The sequence below is a fragment of the Apium graveolens genome, chromosome 5 (assembly GCF_009905375.1).
Source record: "Apium graveolens cultivar Ventura chromosome 5, ASM990537v1, whole genome shotgun sequence".
Lineage (NCBI taxonomy): Eukaryota > Viridiplantae > Streptophyta > Magnoliopsida > Apiales > Apiaceae > Apium > Apium graveolens.
The window spans coordinates 284,198,660-284,221,791 of record NC_133651.1 but is presented as its reverse complement, the minus strand read 5'-3'; positions in this window follow the sequence as shown (position 1 = coordinate 284,221,791).

Sequence of the window (23,132 nt, the reverse complement as noted above, 5' to 3'; positions counted from 1 at the left end):
GACAATCAAAGAGTTTGGTTTTATCAAAAACATAGATGAACCATGTGTCTACAAGAAGGTTAGTGGGAGTGCGGTAACATTTTTTATATTGTATGTGGATGACATACTTCTTATAGGAAATGATATACCGATGCTACAATCAGTCAAAGTATGGCTATCAAAGAACTTCACCATGAAGGACTTGGGAGAAGCATCCTACATTCTCGATATGAAGATCTATAGAGATAGATCTAGAAGAATAATAGGTCTTACCCAGGGTACATACATCTAGAAAGTGCTTAAAAGGTTTAGCATGGAAAAATCCAAAAGAGGTCTCATACCGATGAGCCATGGAGTGTCCCTTTCCGAAAAAATGTCTCATAAGACACCTGAGGAAAGAGAGCGTATGAGTAAGATTCCTTATTCTTCAGCAATAGGATCTATCATGTACGCGATGTTATGTACAAGGCCTGATGTTGCTTATTCAATTAGTGTGACGAGCATATATTAGTCCAATACAGGTGAAGACCACAGGAAAGCAGTGAAAAATATCCTTAAGTACTTGCGAAGGACTCAGGACATTTTTCTTGTTTTTGGTGGTGAATCTGAGTTGAAAATAGAGGGTTATACTGACTCTAGTTTTCAATCAGAAAGTGATAGCAAATCCATGTCAGGGTACGTGTTTACTCTGAATGGTGGTGCGATTAGTTGGAAGAGTTCCAAACAGTCTTTAGTACAAGTGGGAGATTGAAAGAGATATGTCCTAAGTCCAATCATGTATGAGGATTTAGGAATAACTTTTATGTAATATGTTTTGATTTCATTGGTATTAATAAAAGGCTTGTTTGTTTTTATTGCGGGCTCTATCTATTTAAATGTTTAAATAAGATATACCACAGTTTAGAGTAAAGCTTTTTATGGATTGTGATGAGATCATAATAATGAGACCTAAAAGATGATAACTCTAAACTTAAATAGTTCCTGGTCGTAGGATTACTAACTGGTAATTAATAATCAGCAAAGATCGATACATACTATGCTTGCTTCATTATGAAGGATGTCTGTTCTCATAGATATTTGTGTGGTGACACTATAGCTAGTATGTAGGTGCTTATTATAGAATAAGTTCACTGAACATGACTCATACAGCTGAACAACTGATGGAGTTCACTCACGTGTCAGCAGTTGTTCACATAGTGATAGTTGTGCAAGTATCCTTAGACTTGAGGTCATCATAGTCATCTTGTGTACACTGAACTATGCTTTGGTTTAGTTCTTAGTCTCAAGGGACAATTATAAGGGCTCTACTGGGTATATGAATTTGTACACGAAGATAGTGTATGATCAATAAAGGATCTACCCCTTCCAGTGTAGGAAGAGAATGTTCAATGCTGATCCATTTATGTTAGTTCAGGAATCTCTGGCCAGAGTGAATGAAATTAGAAAGGAGTTTCTAATTTACATTAAATAGAACTAAGCATAGTGAATGAGAAAACAAGTGATTAAATAAGATAGGCTTGACACAAGTTCCATACCTTGTATTTAATCGTGACATTGCAGGGTAGAAGAAATTAATTGTACGGTAACTACTCACTGAATAGGTTCTTGGTATTCAAAGCAGTGAATTCGTATTATCCGGAAAGTCGCGATATGCTGAGAAGTATCCCTCATGATGTAGAATAAATATGATTAATTAATTAATCATATTTAATGAATTAGAGAATTTATATAAATAATGATAAAATAGTTTTATTATTATTATTTATTTCTACTACCGGCTTAATATTGAACCTATAGGGTCACACCATAAAAGAGAATGATTTAATGGTGGAGGAATTAATTAATAATGGCTAATAATTATTTATTTATGAAATAAATAATTAATTGGCAAATTTAATAATTGATTAAATGAGATTTAATTGATTATAAATTAATTAAGAAAAGGTTCTTAATATTATTAATTAAGAATTTAATTTTTGGAAATTAAATCAAGTGAGAGAATTATTTCTAAAGAGTTTAGAAAAAGGATTAATAATGAAAAGGTGTTTCAATTATTAGTGAGAATAATAAAGGGTTAATAATAATATTTTATAGGAAAATTTTCAGCAGAAAATTTTGCCTATAAATATACTATTATAAACCCTATTTTTGCCTCAACCAAAAAGATTTACAAAACCCTAATTCTCTCCATCTCCTCCCCCTTCATTACATCATTTTCTTGGTGGATACCGGTGGAGTGCTTCACACTTGAGGAGCAGCTGCTAAGGATCTCCGTTCATCGTTCTTGGATCGCTATTAAAGACCTCCATCTTTCCATTAACGTAAAGTTTCTTAAGGTAAACATACTGAACTACGAATTAAATATTATTTTTTCGCATGGATCCCGCGGAGGATTTCAGTTTTTTTTTTTAAGATTAAATTTATGTTTTCGCTGCATTTATGTGCTAAAAACCCTTCATGAATATACCAGAAAAATTGCTTCAAAAACCTTGGAGTCAAATTTTCCCACATATTCAGAGTTGTCTTTCAAAACATAACATTTACTTCCAAACACATGAAGATTTTTCATAGTAGGCTTTCTTTTCGATAAGATGAGTAGGGTGATTTGATAAGATTCTTGTTAATGAGATATCTGTTGTGAGTGTAGCAAGCAGTAATGGCAGCTTCTTCCCAAAAACTTGTTGGCAGTTTGACATCCTGTAGCATTATTCTAGCAAGTCTCTACTAGTGTTCTATTCTTTCTCTCAACTACCCCATTTTGCTGAGGTGTTCTAGCAGTTGAGAATTCTTGAACAATGCCCTGTCTTTGCAGAATTCTGTTAAAGTTGCATTTCTGAATTCTGTGACATTGTCACTCCTCAATATTTTCACACATTCCTGATCTTCATCCTGCTTCTCAATCTTCTTGATGTGTATAATTATGATATGTGGAGTCTCATCCTTAGAATGCATAAATTCTACCCATGTGTACCTTGAGTAGTCATCCACCACCACAAGTGCATATTTCTTTCTTGAAATTAATAATACATTTACTGGTCCAAGTAAGTCCATGTGTATAAGTTGCAAAGGTGCACTTATAGAATTCACAGTTTTACTCTTGTGACTTAATTTCTTCATTTTTCCTTTTTGACAAACTTGAGAAAAATTCAAGATTTGGCATGTCTCACTAACTCCTTTTTAACTACAATATTGATTGCCTTGTAATTCAAAGTGAGAGAGCTTTTTATGCCACAACCTGCTTTGTTCTTCAGACGCCTTGGTGTAGAAGCAATAAATTCCATCCTCATTTATTGAGTCCAGGTTTACAACAAATAAGCTTCCTTTCCTTGCTCCTTTCAGAGCAGTTTTACCAGTCTTTTTGTTGATAATTAGGCATTCTCCTTTGTCAAATAAAACATTGAATCCTCTATCTGTAAATTGGATGCCACTCAGGAGATTCACCTCAAGACCAGCTACAAGTGCTACATCTTTAATGACAACATTTCCAGAAATTATCTTGCCATATCTCATTGTGAAACCTTTGCAGAAGTGAGTGTTGCCAGCCATCTCCTCAAATTGTGATAACAGGGCCATATCACCTATCATATGTCTTGAACATCCACTATCTATGGTCCATATGACCTTCTTCACTTTGCCCTGCACACAATGAGGATTAATTGTGTTTAGCAACCCAAGCAGTGTTGGGTACTTTCTTCTTGTTAACAGATTTGGTAGAAGTAGAATTTGATATTTCAGAAAGAATAGAGTTCATTGATTGATGTGCATTTTCCTTTTTAGCTGAGGACTAATATTAACTTCCTTAAGATCTACTCTCAACTTGTGGCAATTTGTCAGTACTTTCATGTTGCAAGGTATGCAATCAAACTTGTCATAGAATGAGTAAAGATCATTATCTTTTGCTTCATTATACTTGCATGCTCCCAATCTTGGCTCGCTAACAGCCTTTTTACAAAGGCGAGTTAGATGATTTGTAGAGCCATATTTATGACATTGTTTCCTAGGAGCATCTGTAACAAATGTAAAGTTATTGCTTTTGTTTATCCCAACCTTCCCATTCCCATTTTTCTTCTTCTTTCCTACATTCTTATCCTTAACTTCCTTGATTGGTTTCTTGGGAGTTTGGTTTACCATGGGCTTCTTCTCAGCTTTAGAAGTTGGAGTTTCTGTGCATTTCTTCTCATTGTCCTCATCGACAATTTCTTGCTTTATGATCTACTCCTCTTCACTGAAATTTACTTCACATTCTTTTGAACAATGGTGAATCAACCTTTCTCAGTATAGCTGGGACATCTTCATTTATTGTTGCATTTCCCTTGTCACCTTCAACTTTCTTGTTGATGTTCAATGCATCATAATCCAAGCCAATAGATATGTTAGCACATGGCTTGTTCTTCTCATGGTACTGACCAACTAGCTGGGATGCATTCCTGAATGACTTTAGTTTCACCTCATTCTTATTTATCTTTTCTCTGAACACAGCTTCTATCTCACTAGCACACTTGAGCTTGTTCTTTAGATATTCATTTCCTTGCTTGACTGTCTCATGCTCCACAAGGCAATAGCTCAAACTTTTGTTTCTCACTCTCAAGCTTCTCATTAGCTTTTGATAACCTACTGACCTCCTCAATAGCTGCTACCATGCTAGTGTGATTGTGGAACATTTCTATGCTCATCTTTTCAACAGTCTCCTTATATTTACTTTCATTTAAATCAATAGTGGTAAGAGTTAGTACCTGTATTTTTGATGAGGATGACTCTCCTTGCTCCAAGGCCATGAGTGCATAGTTTCCTACTTCCTCATCATCATCATTATCTGAATCATCTCAACTCTTTCCTTCTGCAATATAAGCTTTATCCTGTTGCTTTCTTAGAAGAGACTCATACTTTGCCTCCAATTCAAGATAGGCCTTGTCCTTTTTCACTTTCTTTGGCTTCCTGCATTCTGTAGCAAAATGGCCCAATTCATCACAATTGAAGCACCTGATCTTTGATCTGTCAACAGATCCTGTTTTGTAGTCATTTTTGCTTCCGGAGTTGTATTGTGCCTTTGTATTCCAGCTGTTGTCCTTGTTGGATGTATGTCCCTTTTTTTGAAGAACTTTGGCTTCTTTACTCTAATGTTAGAGAATTTTCTTGCTAAATAAGCCATGGACTGATCTAAATCATCCAGTTCATCCAAGTTATATAATTCATCCTCTTCAAGTTCAAGAATAACTTGCTTATGTGGTTCTTTGTTCTTTTACTCACTACTTGAAGCAATCGGAGTCTGGATTTCTAGTTCATCATCAGATGACTGGATGCCATTAACAACTAGCGCACTTGATCCATCAACAATGTGCCCTTGACCATCTCTTAAAGATTTCTTTTGAATCATTTCCAGTTCATAGGTTTTTAGAATACCATATAAAACCTCCAGTGTCATTCTGCTCAAGTCTCTCCCTTCTCTTATGGCTGAAATCTTCTGTTCTAGATGGTTAGGAAGGGTGAGCAAAAATTTCAAGTTAACCTCCTCAGCTTCATAGTATTTTTCATGAAGCTGCAAGTCATTAATCAGCTTGTTGAATCTTTCAAAGACATCAGTTATACTTTTTCTATGTTTATCCATGAACCCTCATACTGAGACACCAATATTCTCCTTTGGTTGGATCTAACTTCCTCTCTACCTTTACACGGAAACTCTATTTTATCCCAGATATGTTTGGCTGTGTCACAATTGACAAAGTGATTGTACATGCCATTGTCAAATGTCTCTATCAGAATTAATTGCAGACCACTGTCAAGAGAAACATTTCCTTCTCATTGTTTATGTATTTTAAAGGATCTTTAGGACCATAGCAAGTTGGGATGACCATATCTCCTTCTGTAGACTCTTCAATCCTTTCCATATGAATAAAAGGTCCATTCTTCATAATCTGGATGTACAAGTGGTTGGCCATCCTTAGAAACAACATCATCTTCTTTTTCCATAATGTGTAGTTAGTCTTATCAAAGGCTGATACCTTTATACTGCTAATCTTCTGTGTAGTTATTCTTTCAAGATCTTTCATCTGTTTGCTTTCAGATTTTGCTCTGATATCACTTGTTAGGTACTGAATATAAAACAGGGGGGAGAATGTGTTTTGGATATTTTTAAGGTATTTTGAATGTTAGTTGCTTGGTTAACAAAGCAGATTAGAAATGCAGTATGTTAACTGGAATAAAACAGTTCACACAATATTTAAAAACTCACTTAATTTTGTATTAAAATCAAGCTAGTGTTTTGCTACAAATCCTGGGTTCTTTGTAAGTAAAAAACTCAGTTTCTTCCTTCAGAGAGTTATTAGAAAACTAAATCTGTTTGATACTATTTAAAAGTAAAAAACCAGTGTTTACTTTATAGATTAGTAAATATAGGTTTAAACAGCATGCAATAATATGTACTAAACCCTACTTTAAGTTATCTCTAAAGCTTTCCATTTCTGTCGTAGTGAATCCTTACATATCTTGTAGATCTGTGACTTTCCTTTGTCAGTTAATCTTGGCCTTTGATCTTGTACTCTTCAAGCTGCTTTTGTAGACTTTTTAATCTAAGTGATTAGATCATTTGTTGATTGATAATATTGAATATTTAACTTGTCTGCATTTTGTACTTGAGGTTCATATTGAGATATCCAGTTTGTTCTATAGAGAACTGACATCTCGATAAGTATAATGGCTTATCGAGATCTCTTAGTTCTCTATAAGTGTCTTTGACTTGTCGAGGTCTCTTAGTTCTCTATAATTGAACTTGTCTTGTCGAGGTCTCCAAATTTCTGCATATGGAAATGACTTGTCGATATCTCTGAGATCTCTATAAGCATTTTGACTTATCGATATCTCTGAGATTTCTAACGAGAAAATTGACTTGTCGATATCTTCAATCTTCATATGTTCATTTTAAATTGTAGATATCTCTGAGCTCTCTAATGCATAAATGACTTCTCGATATCTCAGAGATCTCTATATACATTTTGACTTGTAGATATCTCTAAGATCTCTAATGATAATTTGACTTGTCGATATCTCTAATCTTCATGTCTTCATTTGGCTTGTCGATATATTTGAGACTTCTCTATAAGCTGTTTTGGACTTCTAGATAAGTCATTCTGGAGTTCTCGAATGACTTCTCTATATGACTTGATCTGTGACTTGTAGATTTCATGACTTAAAATATTTTTCCTAAAACGGATTTATCAACTCTAAGCTTCTTCACAATTTCTCTAAGGCATGATCTTCTTGATCTTCTTCCAGAGTTTATTCTTAGGCTTGAGACTGTTTACAGGAAAATACTCCAGTCTAATCTTTGACATTTTTACAGACTCAAGTAATACAGTTCAAATACAAATTTAGATTATCATACAACTAATTTTTAGTGCTATAAATTTGACTTAGTCGTGTTATGATACAGGCATGCCTTGCACAACATATGCCTTCCAATGAGTCCATTGCGTTAAACTCTAGATCGATAAGGAGTGGGTTCGTCAAAGCGAAGTACCTCCATCTATCGTGGGATATGTGTTGAAGTATATTGATACTTTTTAACTATTGGGTTTGACTTAACTAAGTTACCACAATAGGATTGTGAACTTAGAGGCATAGAGTTTGGCAAGATTTATTCGATAAATATGAACAAATATTGTTCCACCAAGCTATCCAAGAGTTATATAGTTGATATAATTGACAACTGTTGTCTACCTAAATAATCATGTTTTAGGAGAAAAGCCAAAGCTGACCTAACGCATGGTGAAATATGGATCTTGGCTCACTAGAAAGGATATAGAAGATATTATTTCTAAATTAATAGTTAGGGCTATTGATTTGATAAAAATAGTGGGAGATACATATTGTGAATATATATGAATAATCACTTGAACATAATTTAATGATCATCTGTGGACTAATTCATTTTATGCACTTTAATATTGTATATATCAAATGACAAATAACACAAATAACTTCTCTATGTAATAGTCTTTGAGAAGGACAAGCTGACATGAAATAATCTCCTCAACTGACATGTGAACTTGAGGATTGTCCTCAGGCTCAAGGATGTCACTCAAACCCCTCCCTTATTTCTTCTAGCTGAGAATGAAACATGTGCTAAACAAAATGCTTACCAGAAGCAAATTGATTATGCAACTGATGTTTCATGTCTCATGCTTGTAATTATGAGTGTTAAACTTTAGAACCAACAAGAGTATAATGATGCTTATGATGTGATTGAGCACCTTCAAAGAATGTTTGAAGGTTAGGCTCGTCAGAAATATTTGACAATAATAAGGCACTATACTCTCACATTAATGGGAGAATGATATCCGATTGGACCACATGTTCTAAAGATGATAGGTATGTGTTGAGTGGCATTTATGTCACTTTATAACGCTCCGTAAATCTTTGAATTGGTGTTTTATACTCAAGTTGTTGGTGTTTTTAACGTGTTTTGTAGTATTTTTGCATTTCAGGCATTTAACAGGAATTCAGGTGAATTGACATTGTTTTGATGCTAATATGGTGTTAGGATGGTGTCTAGAATAAAAGCTCGTGAAAAGACCAACTCAAACCAGCAAGAAAAGAATAATTCAGAATTTTTTCCAGAGAATCAGCGTGTCCGCTCTGTAGTAGCGCGCGGCCGCGCCAGGATTGCAGAGATGCAGCGCGCCCGCGCTGGTGCAGGTCGAATTCAAAGAATCCTGTTTCTACTCTGATTTTGATCCAGAAGACTTCTAATCTGCATGGGCTGCTAAATAAACATAACTTAAGGTCGTTTTTTATAACAAGACGTACCAGAGCTTAAGGAGAAGGCATAAGAAGACCATAGTGCACAATTCAACCAAGGCGAAGAGGATCTAGTTTATTCTTGTGATTCTTTCTTTTAAGTTGTAACATTGGATGCTAGTTTTCTTGCTTGTGAACCTATACTCTTGTTTCATACTTGGTTTATTATTTATTCAGTATAAAGACTATATTTTTTATATCATGCTTTCATCGGAACCCACGTTGATGATGAGTCCGATTATGGGGTTCTAACGGATTTATTTATGGATTTCTTTAGTAAATTCATTTCAATGCCTTAGTGTGTGGTGATTGTATGATATCTGTAACACCCCTAGATCCGGGGTCGAGAATCCGGGTCTTCACGGTCTTTCTTTCCATAAATATCACTTTACTTAATTAAAAATAAATAACCTCATGTTGTGACCCCGTAATAACACAGACCACAACACATTATAGTCTCATAGATGAAATTGAAATAAGTACAAGTCCTTGAATCCATAAATTAAAAGTTATTACAACCCAAAATGATTACTTAATAAGTTTACAGTTAGTTGCCATTATCCAACATAAGTTATAATTATACATAATTGATTCCCAAAAGTAGAATGCCTGGCCTACAGATAGATCTACCTCTGCAGCTATGGCAGCTATGATATCAACGGGAAGACGCGGGACGCTTCCCACGCTCTTGCGCTGGGTCTGCTTGAGTCTGGCCATCCTTCCTAACTTTTGTTGTGTGATGAAGAAATGAAGCAAGAGTGAGCATTACAGCTCTCAAGATAATATATAGTTAAATCAATAATGCAAGTATCTGAATAGATAACTTATTGAAAATCTTTGTCAAGTGTAAGATAGTTACTTACTGGATATAAGCTTAAAGGAAGATGAAGTTACAAACTACTTCAATATACTTCTATCAATTTAGAAACTACTTGAACTACCACTGTTCAAAGTATGATAAGTTTTCAAAGGTTCACTGTAACACCCCCAAATCCGGGGTCGGGGATCCGGGTTGTCACGAGTTCCATTTACCTTAATAACACCCAATCTTAATACACAATCAACTACTCTGTACTGTGACCCCAAAATAAACACACACACCACAAGTTATAGTCTCAGAGATGAATATCCAAAAATAATCACAAGTCGTTTTATTCCACAATTATATGTCAATACACCTTAAAAGGTTTTCTGGATAAATTTACATTTCTTTGCCATTATTACAATTCATAATATACATAAGTCTGGTACATTATTAGTTGAAAACTTAGCCTATTGGTAATTTCTACCTCAGCTACAGCGGCCTCAACGCTTCCAGAAAGGTGCGGAACGTTTCCTATCCGCTTGCGAATTGGGAGCTTGGTCCTGTTCATCTTATCTATCTGATGTTGTGTGATGAAAGAAGAAAGCAAGGGTGAGCAGCAAGCCCACCAAAATAATATGTATAATGATTAACAATATATGAGCTTACTCGTAATACTCATGAAAGTCTTGGTCAAAAGAAATGAACCAAGTTTGATATCTTAACGCGATGAAGTCGCAAAATATTCAGTATACATATATACCTGTATACTTTTCAAAATATGGGAAGTCCTCTTCCATGCATAATACACACAGAGTTCCAGTGTATAACTGTATAAAAATATCGTTGCAAGGTGATCTCATATATCTAACCTTGTCTCAACGTTTTTCTGAAAATCTTTGTCATGCATAAGATAATCATTTACTAGATATAAGTTTAAAAGATGAAGTTACAAGATACTCCAATATACTTATATCTTTTCCAAATACTACTTGAACTACCACCGTTCAAGTTATAATTAGTTTCAAAAGTTCATCACACTGATGAGACTACAAGATAAGACTTGAATAGATTCAATCTTTGAAATATTTTGAAGGAAATAAAGTTATGATATACTTCATTAAGTCCCGATATATATATACACCTATATATATACATACGTTTTCTGAAACCTCTGCCATGTAAAGTATGAACAGAATCGCAATATCCAATAAATTTGGAAAGAAAACAAATTTTGGCATAAACCTGATATCTTGCTGATCAGGAAAAGATACCAATAAGTAACCTTTTCTACTAGTAGATGGACGAATTCCCCACTGGTCACCACCCTGGTCGTAATAGGACCTTATGCTGGACTGCCACTCAGCCACTTATGCATTTGATGGACTCCCACTGAGCCACTTACACTATCATGGACGCCCACTGAGCCCATGTTGCTTATGCCGACTCAATAGATGGACTTACTTCCCGAACGTTGGGTAAGTAATCAATTCATTTACCAAAACTGCAACCTTGTTGCGAATATAAAATACACTACAGAGCCGGATCCCTCAGGTTTTGAGCGAGTATTTAAATTCCCTTAAAAAGGAAGATCTTAAATATAAAAAAATGAGTTTTGGGATCCGCTCTAACTTTTAAAAATCATTTTGAAGACTCGAAAACACTTTAAAGAGTGTTTGGAGTAAAGCTGATTTAATGAAGTAAATCAGTCCTCAGTATATTTAGAAAATGCCTGAATATTATTATTTAAATAATATTCCCATAAAGAATAATCTTTATAAAAATAATTGAAGTAGAAGTATTAAAACTTATACTTGAAACGAGTATTAAATAACCAAAGATATACTTATACGAAAGTATTATCTTTATTTGAATAATCGAAAATAAGTTTGATTATTGACACCTTATTCTTTAATAAAATAAAGAATATATTGCAGTAATAAGCGGATTCATAATACCTCGAATGAATATTATAAATAATATTCATAAAATAAAGGAGTCATACATCCTCAAATGAATATCCAAGTAATATCCAATAATAATATAAAAGAGTCATAAGCCCTCGAATAATATTCGAAATAATATTCAATAAATAATATAAAGTTATCGAATAGTCCTTATTCGATTAATAGTTTTGAAAACTATAACCATATATATATATGAATATATATATATATATACATATATACAAAATCTACTCGGGATCCTCGACTCCCGGTTTTAGAAAATGTTTTCACCTTTTGGGTCCCTATACTAAGGGTATATGCAAAATACTGCTATCCTCTAGCATAGGTATTATCAACTGAACCAACAGATATATATGAAAAGAATACGAAACAGGCATGCATATGTACCATATAACATGCTACAATATATCGCAACATTTGCTAATTAACCAACATGCATCTACCGCAAGATAATGCATATACATATATACATCACAACAACAGTATAACGGGTAGAAAACTTGTCTGAGCGACTTGGGGTGATAAAAGGCTCGGGACGAGTCTGGTAACCTATAAGCAACAAGTAAGTTGGAATTAAACCAAAGTCACTTGTAAATCTATACTCTAACCAACTCAGACTCTAACGCTCGTTTTGCGCTTACTAATTCTCTTAAGTCACTCGAGTACCCTCGGCTCCACCATTTTTAGTAATTTAACCTTTACGAGTTTTAAGGCGATTCCTTCGCGAGTGTCTTACCAACTGCCTAACACACTTACCATAAATTTTTCATACATTAATTAACCGTTTTTGGTCTTTAACCTATGTTTCAAAGTAAGGCGAGGGGAAAAGTTTCGTTCGCGAAACGCCGTTACTTGAAACGGTCGTTTCTCCTAAACCGTGCATCGGAATCGAACGAACTATATATCAAAACGAAGCTCGTAACACGAGCTATCTAGAAATGGCAATGGTCATAATCTAGCAGGGGGTTCTCGGGTCCTAATGTTATGCACAAAAACAGTCTAAAGAAAATCGGACGTTACGACGGCTATGTTTACGCGATTTCCCAATTTAAAACCATTCAAAACCAACCCAATTCAACCTCAAATCAAACATACAACCAACATCCATCCTTATCACATCATATCAGCCCCAACCAATTCAATTTTAACATTCATACTTATGCCTAAGCTTGAATTTAACTATACTACATTCTTTTAACCAAAACAACAACATTTACCATTCCATTTCCATACCATTTCAACCCAAACTCTAAACCACAAACATTAAGCTACAATATCACCATACTAATAAAAATCATCTTATAATACATAGGAATCTAGGGTTTGGAGATGATATACCTTCCTTGAAGTGGTGGGAGGAGCTAGGAAGCCTTAAGAAGCTTTGAGAAGTCTTAGGAATGCTTGGATCTTCAAGGAAATCAAGAAAAAATTCAAGTTAAAAACTTGAAAACACTATTCATTGTCTTCTTCTTTGATTAAATGAAGAAGATTGAGAAGGAATTGATGGCTTAAACTCATGATATAGCCCTAACTAAGCATAAAGATGATTAGGGAATTAACTCACCAATTTAGGAAGCTTGGATCTTGAGTTTTGAATTTCTTGCCCTTTTGCAATAGTAAAAGCCGAGAGCTAATGAAGACAATGCCTTGGTTTTCTTTTTTTTTTGATTTTGATGAAGAATGAATTTGCTTGGCTTGGTTGATTGGTTTTGTGTTTTTTTAGTTAATTACCTATTTGCCCTTGATTTTGTGTGGTTAAAAAGCCACCACATCTCCTTCCTTCCCATGTCATGCCTATGTCATGATGTGATGTCATCCTTCCCTCTTTGTCCTCCTCTCATTGGTTGGGTGACATCACTCTCTCTAATCCCTTTTGATTAACTTCCTAATTATTTGCCTAATGACCGCTGATCTGTTATACGGTTCGCTTAACTTTCGTTCTCGCTTATCGTTTGAAGGATCATACCCGGGATCTTATTACTTAGGTTCCCTTAACCTTTCTCAATACATTATATTCCTTTTTATGATCCTCTATTATAATTCTTTAATTTAAATCCTTTTTATCCTGTTACCTTATACTCAATTCTCTCCGTATTTAGTGGATTTCCGGGAAAAATCAAAGTGTTCGGATTTGGATTCTGACGATCTTTACATACACTTATATCCCACATAAAGTACTAATAAAATCTCAGAATATCCATATCAGAACCCCTACATAGTGTGGCATGAAAAGTTTTCTCATTCAGCAAAAACACTATTCATAAGGGTTTCAAAAATTTCCCAAAAATTGGGGTTATTACAGTCTCCCCTCCTTAAAAGGATTCCGTCCCGGAATCAGATAGAAATGAATAGGGATACTTTCTTAGTATTGCACTTTCTAACTCTCAAGTCAATTTTCCCACATTGTGGTTCTACCATCAAACTCTTACTAGTTTGATAACCCTTCTCCTAAGCACTCGTTCCTTCTTAATCTATACCCTTCCTGGTTGCTCTATATAGGTTACGTCTGGTTGCATGTCTATGCGCTCCAATGCCCCTATTTGTCTGGCATCTGAATTACACTTCCTTAACATTGATACGTGGAACACGTTATGAACTTGCTACAGGTTCGGGGTAAGGCTAGCTCATATGCTAACTTCCCAATACTTCTTAATATATCCAAGGGTCCAACAATTGGTGGACTTAGCTTTCTTTTCTTTCCGAATCTCATTAATTCTTTTCAAGGGAATACTTTTAACAATACAAGTTTCCCTCCTTCCTATTCTTTGTCCTTTCGTGTCAAATCGACATACTTCTTATGTCCTTCCTGGCTACTACCAGTCGTCCTTTTATTAGATCTATTATATCCCTGGTCCTTTGGACTACTGCGGGTCCGAGCATCTTCCGCTCTACAACTTCATCCTAACATAAGGGAGATCGACATTGTCTTCCCTCAAGGATCTCATAAGGCGATACCTCAATACTGACATATGATCTATTGTCGTAAGAAAACTCAACCCGTGTTAAGTGATCATTCCAATTTCTTTCAAGTCTATTGCACAGACTCTCATTATAGCTTTTAGCATTAGAGCTTTTGCTTCTCACTACCCATCCTTTTCCAGTTTGTAGTCGCTACTACCTTCCGTTCCTAATATTATACTAGTTATACTTTTGCTCGTTAGCGTTCTATAACCTTTTAATAACCACGTCAACCTTAGTATCACGAATGTGTTTCCATTCCGAATACTACCACAACTTTATTACTCCTTTTTCAGCTGTTTCTATTTCCCAAAGTTTGATCAATCATATAGAAGTAAAGGAATTTGTTGAGAGATCACTATGATCATGAACACTTGTTCTATTGCATAGTTAGTACAGAAGGTGGCCAGCCTTTAGTACTTGACAAGCAATTAAACAATAGATGGTATCCTACTAGGCTTCTATCACACAGATAGATAGTCATTCGGCAATACATCCCCTTCTGGAAGGGTTGTTCTTCTCAGCTTACATGAAATGAAAAGAAGAGAAAAGAACGAACTGAAGAGAATTGTATATATATAAAAAAAATATACCGCCACAAAATATCTGGCTTGGAACCTACCTCTGAACTATAGAGGTTTGTCATAGGAGAACAAAACATATATGTATTTATATCAACATCAAGTATTATAGCATCGTATTTCACATGCCTAAATATTTTTGCTATTCCGTCCATCATTCTATGGACCCATGCTCTTCCTCGAGCTTATACACAATCACCTTTGAAACTCCTTCGATACCGAAAATCGAACCTGGGATCTCATTCTAGACATCATCGTTACTTGAATTCTATGCTTGCACCGTAACCTTCCTCGTATAATAATACGACTCTCTATTGATAAGAAAGAATAAATATTCAATAGGTAGATACTCTACTTAATTAGTCTATCAATGATAACTTATACACTACCACGACCCGTTTAGTGGTACTCAATCTCAACATCCATTCCAATACAACTCTCACGGTTGTAATCAGCTCATTACTCGCAGAATCATTGTTGCCTTACTATGGTCCACCACTGACCTACTGTAGTCATTCATTTTCCATGAAGTCTTAATAGCTAACCATACGGAGTCCATACATGTCGTATCAAATCCTTCTAAGGAGGTAACATAATCACCATTCCTGATTCATGAAGAACACTCCTGATCCTGACATACATACATGACATGAAGCAGATAAAATTGCAGAAGAGTTTCAATCAAAGCAACGATAGCAGGTTAATACCATTCTAAATCATATGCCTTAAATAGAAGACTTACTCAAAGGTTCGTCTAGTCCTTTTTGAAACATGGTCCTGGCTTATCTCAAGATAGGACCTTCTAAGATAGATAGCCCGTTCATGGCGATTACACGAATTAAACCTTTACCAACTACTATTATGGTTGGGTATTGCACAGTCATCAGAAGGAATGCCAATCTTCCAAACCATAATACAACCTTCACAGCTTTAACCATCATCACTATATTCTTTGGCACAAGTGCCTATAATTATCCTCTTACCTTTAAAGTGTCGGCCACCTCTTTGGCCTTTCCTGATAGTAATATTTCCTTATAATCAATGTCTTTTAACCCCTTTAACTAAATTTTCTACCTTATTTCAATCACAGCTTATGTGAAGATGTTTTCCTTAATATCTGATAAGTAAAAAAATATCACCATTTTCCATAAGTTATTGCCTCAGTCTTTAGAGGTTAATCACTATCATGACTGACTCTCAATCATAATTAGGACATCTTTTATCTTAAGTCCTAATTGCCCTGAACAATTTCGACCATTACTGGTTCGATCCATACCTTCTCGTGGTTTAACACGTGCCTCACTTGGCATCAATATAATTACGTCATATTTCCTTTATCAACATTTCTATTCTTGAAAATTTTGAATTTTACCTTTCTCCTTGTAAAACCTCTAAGGTTATCCTTGAATCGTTCCTCCTGTATTCCCTAAATATAGGGCATATCAAAATACCATTTACTAATACTAAAACCATTGTCTATATACTTCTGAAAAATTTCTCCACTAATTCTTAAAGGTTGTTGTTACCTTAACCCTTTCCAATACATACTGTCAAAACTCATACTATCCCTATTAAGGGTGAAATGCCAACCTTTAGGCATTCCCCTAGGATTCATTTTAAGTTACCGATGTTCTATCCTTAATTCCACCTTTAAAAGGTACCTGCATCCATCCATGGATAAATCAAGTCATATATCCCTGATAAGGGTGTCTTATTCAATCATTCCCACCTCGATAGTACATGTCTAATTTCACAATAACATCTGTATTCAAAATGGGGTCAATCAATATGGCCTCCAAAAGATAACAACGGTTATCCGCTTTTCTTGCCTAATTTGGTAACGATAACAAGGATGACCTGGAAGATATTGGTCATGTTCAACGTGAACTTCTTCTTAATAATTCCTTATTTACTTTTGTTGTTTATCTCAACAGTCATCTCAATGTTGGGATATCTTTCATACCTGGCGTCTCCCTTTCTGGGTATCGAGCCACCGGTCTTGCACTTCACATTCTTGAAGGTCACTTCCTTCATCCAATTTTCCTAATTTCTTACTTCCTAGTCTCCTCATTCTATCCGCGTCTCATTATTTATCCTTCGAACTATCTCCAGGTTTCCTCGAATCCTCCCAACTTACAGGGGATAAAATATATGTATCTCTTGTCCCTTCAATCATTAACTTTAACTCATGGTGAATCACCTTCATCCTGACGATTACATACTTTTCTATTTCTATTGCTACGAGTCTTTAGGGTTTCCTCATACCCAACTCCCTTATCATTCCTCAAACTCTATTGCCTTTATATTCCTTTCCACTTCAGTTTCTTTTTATTTTCCTTTCTCTTATCATTAATTCATGAACCAACACAACATAAGCATTGATTTCAAACATCCCGTCATTCTGGATTCGTGTCCTCAAAACGAATCTTGACAAATTTTACAACTTAGATTCATAATTCATCATACTCATCCACTTCTGTTCTGGCTCTAAAGCTTTTACACTACCTCCATAACCTTGGGAAGTACTTTCCCGAAAACAATTGTCTGAACTTTAATCAGTTTATTATAACCTCTGGCTCCGTGCCTTTCTTGGCCTTTCACCAACGGGTGGCCTCTCTCTTACGGGGGTAAATGACAAAAACAGTCTTTTGTGCTTCGTCAATCATTTAGAATCTCAAATAATTCCTATATTTCCTTTAGCCAGGCTCTTGCCTCGACTGGGTTCGCTTGTTCCTTGGAACTCTGAGAGCTTAGCGACTTAGAGGTCCTGAAAGAATTTCCCACTACATTGTTTCCTCAAGGTGGTGGTTAGGGGTAAAAGTATAAGTTTTATTTTAGGCAGGTCCATGGATTGCCCAATAGGAGTACCATTCCGGTTCTTCCTATCTTGCTCGACTTCTGTTTTCTCAGTCTAAATATTTCTCCCTATTCCCCATAATTAGGGTCATCTTTTAATTTAAAATCTTCATTTTCCACTTCATTATATTATGGGTTCCTTATATCTTAATTGCGACCTCCCTGATTATCGCATTCAAGGTTTGCCCCCCCTAATCTTATTCCTTGTGGGGCCATATTACTTGGAAAAATTTTGAGAATCTCTGGATATTTGTCTTACTTACTTTGCTTAAGTTTTTCCCTCGTCCAGTCCTTGCATGATTGCAAATTATGAATTCTCAAGTTCGATAAACTTCCTGACACTCTCTTACGTGTTAATAGTGCAATTGACAATATGAACTTATCACCACGAACTGATCTGAACTGAAATTAACGAATATATACATAACCATTGGTTCGAGGGTACAACAACTGAACATATTAAAGAGAATTACATCATTTGATCTGATCGTTTCTATCCCAAAAGTACTACCATAGATAATCATCTAGTCATTAAAACTAATCATTCATAACTTAGGCTAACCCTTCCAAAAGCGGTGCTACATGAAATTCTTGTCAGATTGTTCAGACTCTGCACACTATTATGGATCAAGAAATGCGGGCACGCACGACATCCCTAACCTGCTCCATTAAAGCGGCGATGAGGTCTAGGATAGTTGCAAGTAGAGCTGGATCAATCTGACCCTCAAGATGGCCTCTAGCTATAACACGGGTGGTAGCCTCAATCCTTTCCATGCTATGAGCTAATCCCGCCGGAAGTATCCCGCCCTCAATCCTTGGTGCAGTAAGTCGATCTAACAGATCACTCCTAATATTACGGGCCTCAGACAGGCCACCCAAAGTCATATAATAATTGGCGATAAGAGAAGCCTGAGTGGTAGCATCTAGCAGTCCATGGGGTGCAGGTGGCGCAGACCCAGGAGATCCAAACGGATAACCAAGCACGGTATCAGGTGACAATGGTGCAGGAGATAAAGGTGGCATTTCCTCAGTAGGTGTTGGGCTCTGTATAGGGGAGGGAACAGGAATTGGTGGAACCTCATGGATGTCTACAGAAACCTCTGGAAGAGGGTCTGATACTGGTATAATTGGGGTCATGGAAGGCCCCACTCCTTCTGCCCTCATTAACCTTTGTGCCCTTGGTAACTCTTCATCCTCTAGTGCCACCCTCGCGACCATTCTTGCTCTGGTAGTCGCCCTGACTACGGTCATCAATTCCTCAGCGGTCCTCTCTTCATTCTCATCAGGATCCTCCATGAGATCCTCCTCAGCCATAATCCTTTCCGGAATAACATCCTCAACCGCAACATTCTCAATATGAATCTCATCCGGTCCCTCATTAGGGTACTCCATCGGATTCACAATTTGATCTCTAACTTGTAATAAAACATCCTCATGCTGATGCTCCTGAACTTCAGGGTTCGGTGCCCCGCTGCCCTATACGAGAATGAACTATGTTACTATCATGATATTTATAAGGGTTCTCGTAAGGGTTTTAACTGTCAGTACTACGTTAGGTAGCCCGACTATGAACTTGGCAAGAGTTCTTATTATCTTTGTGAACTTATTATCTTAACGTCACATCATCTCTGAGGTTTATAACGCTTCGCTCTGATACCATTTCTCTAACACCCCCAAATCCGGGGTCGGGGATCCGGGTTGTCACGAGTTCCATTTACCTTAATAACACCCAATCTTAATACACAATCAACTACTCTGTACTGTGACCCCAAAATAAACACACACACCACAAGTTATAGTCTCAGAGATGAATATCCAAAAATAATCACAAGTCGTTTTATTCCACAATTATATGTCAATACACCTTAAAAGGTTTTCTGGATAAATTTACATTTCTTTTCCATTATTACAATTCATAATATACATAAGTCTGGTACATTATTAGTTGAAAACTTAGCCTATTGGTAATTTCTACCTCAGCTACAGCGGCCTCAACGCTTCCAGAAAGCTGCGGAATGTTTCCTATCCGCTTGCGAATTGGGAGCTTGGTCATGTTCATCTTATCTATCTGATGTTGTGTGATGAAAGAAGAAAGCAAGGGTGAGCAGCAAGCCCACCAAAATAATATGTATAATGATTAACAATATATGAGCCTACTCGTAATACTCATGAAAGTCTTGGTCAAAAGAAATGAACCAAGTTTGATATCTTAACGCGATGAAGTCGCAAAATATTCAGTATACATATATACCTGTATACTTTTCAAAATATGGGAAGTCCTCTTCCATGCATAATACACACAGAGTTCCAGTGTATAACTGTATAAAAATATCGTTGCAAGGTGATCTCATATATCTAACCTTGTCTCAACGTTTTTCTGAAAATCTTTGTCATGCATAAGATAATCATTTACTAGATATAAGTTTAAAAGATGAAGTTACAAGATACTCCAATATACTTATATCTTTTCCAAATACTACTTGAACTACCACCATTCAAGTTATAATTAGTTTCAAAAGTTCATCACACTGATGAGACTACAAGATAAGACTTGAATAGATTCAATCTTTGAAATATTTTGAAGGAAATGAAGTTATGATATACTTCATTAAGTCCCGATATATATATACACCTATATATATATACATACGTTTTCTGAAACCTCTGCCATGTAAAGTATGAACAGAATCGCAATATCCAATAAATTTGGAAAGAAAACAAATTTTGGCATAAACCTGATATCTTGCTGATCAGGCAAAGATACCAATAAGTAACCTTTTCTACTAGTAGATGGACGAATTCCCCACTGGTCATCACCCTGGTCGTAATAGGACCTTATGCTGGACTGCCACTCAGCCACTTATGCATTTGATGGACTCCCACTGAGCCACTTACACTATCATGGACGCCCACTGAGCCCATGTTGCTTATGCCGACTCAATAGATGGACTTACTTCCTGAACGTTGGGTAAGTAATCAATTCATTTACCAAAACTGCAACCTTGTTGCGAATATAAAATACACCACAGAGCCGGATCCCTCAGGTTTTGAGCGAGTATTTAAATCCCCTTAAAAAGGAAGATCTTAAATATAAAAAAAATGAGTTTTGGGATCCGCTCTAACTTTTAAAAATCATTTTGAAGACTCGAAAACACTTTAAAGAGTGTTTGGAGTAAAGCTGATTTAATAAAGTAAATCAGTCCCCAGTATATTTAGAAAATGCCTGAATATTATTATTTAAATAATATTCCCATAAAGAATAATCTTTATAAAAATAATTGAAGTAAAAGTATTAAAACTTATACTTGAAATGAGTATTAAATAACCAAAAATATACTTATACGAAAGTATTATCTTTATTTGAATAATCGAAAATAAGTTTGATTATTGACACCTTATTCTTTAATAAAATAAAGAATATATTGCAGTAATAAGCGGAGTCATAATACCTCGAATGAATATTATAAATAATATTCATAAAATAAAGGAGTCATACATCCTCAAATGAATATCCAAGTAATATCCAATAATAATATAAAAGAGTCATAAGCCCTCGAATAATATTCGAAATAATATTCAATAAATAATATAAAGTTATCGAATAGTCCTTATTCGATTAATAGTTTTGAAAACTATAACCATATATATATATATGAATATATATTTACATATATACAAAATCTACTCGGGATCCTCGACTCCCGGTTTTAGAAAATGTTTTCACCTTTTGGGTCCCTATACTAAGGGTATATGCAAAATACTGCTATCATCTAGCATAGGTATTATCAATTGAACCAACAGATATATATGGCAAGAATACGAAACAGGCATGCATATGTACCATATAACATGCTACAATATATCGCAACATTTGCTAATTAACCAACATGCATCTACCACAAGATAATGCATATACATATATACATCACAACAACAGTATAACGGGTAGAAAACTTGCCTGAGCGACTTGGGGTGATAAAAGGCTCGGGACGAGTCTGGTAACCTATAAGCAACAAGTAAGTTGGAATTAAACCAAAGTCACTTGTAAATCTATACTCTAACCAACTCAGACTCTAACGCTCGTTTTGCGCTTACTAATTCTCTTAAGTCACTCGAGTACCCTCGGCTCCACCATTTTTAGTAATTTAACCTTTACGAGTTTTAAGGCGATTCCTTCGCGAGTGTCTTACCAACTGCCTAACACACTTACCATAAATGTTTCATACATTAATTAACCCTTTTTGGTCTTTAACCTATGTTTCAAAGTAAGGCGAGGGGAAAAGTTTCATTCGCGAAACGCCGTTACTTGAAACGGTCGTTTCTCCTAAACCGTGCATCGGAATCGAACGAACTACATATCAAAACGAAGCTCGTAACACGAGCTATCTAGAAATGGCAATGGTCATAATCTGGCAGGGGGTTCTCGGGTCCTAATGTTATGCACAAAAACAGTCTAAAGAAAATCGGACGTTACGACGGCTATGTTTACGCGATTTCCCAATTTAAAACCATTCAAAACCAACCCAATTCAACCTCAAATCAAACATACAACCAACATCCATCCTTATCACATCATATCAACCCCAACCAATTCAATTTTAACATTCATACTTATGCCTAAGCTTGAATTTAACTATACTACATTCTTTTAACCAAACCAACAACATTTACCATTCCATTTCCATACCATTTCAACCCAAACTCTAAACCGCAAACATTAAGCTACAATATCACCATACTAATCAAAATCATCTTATAATACATAGGAATCTAGGGTTTGGAGATGATATACCTTCCTTGAAGTGGTGGGAGGAGCTAGGAAGCCTTAAGAAGCTTTGAGAAGTCTTAGGAATGCTTGGATCTTCAAGGAAATCAAGAAAAAATTCAAGTTAAAAACTTGAAAACACTATTCATTGTCTTCTTCTTTGATTAAATGAAGAAGATTGAGAAGGAATTGATGGCTTAAACTCATGATATAGCCCTAACTAAGCATAAAGATGATTAGGGAATTAACTCACCAATTTAGGAAGCTTGGATCTTGAGTTTTGAATTTCTTGCCCTTTTGCAATAGTAAAAGCCGAGAGCTAATGAAGACAATGCCTTGGTTTTTTTTTTTTTTTTGATTTTGATGAAGAATGAATTTTTCTTGGCTTGGTTGATTGGTTTTGTGTTTGTTTTAGTTAATTACCTATTTGC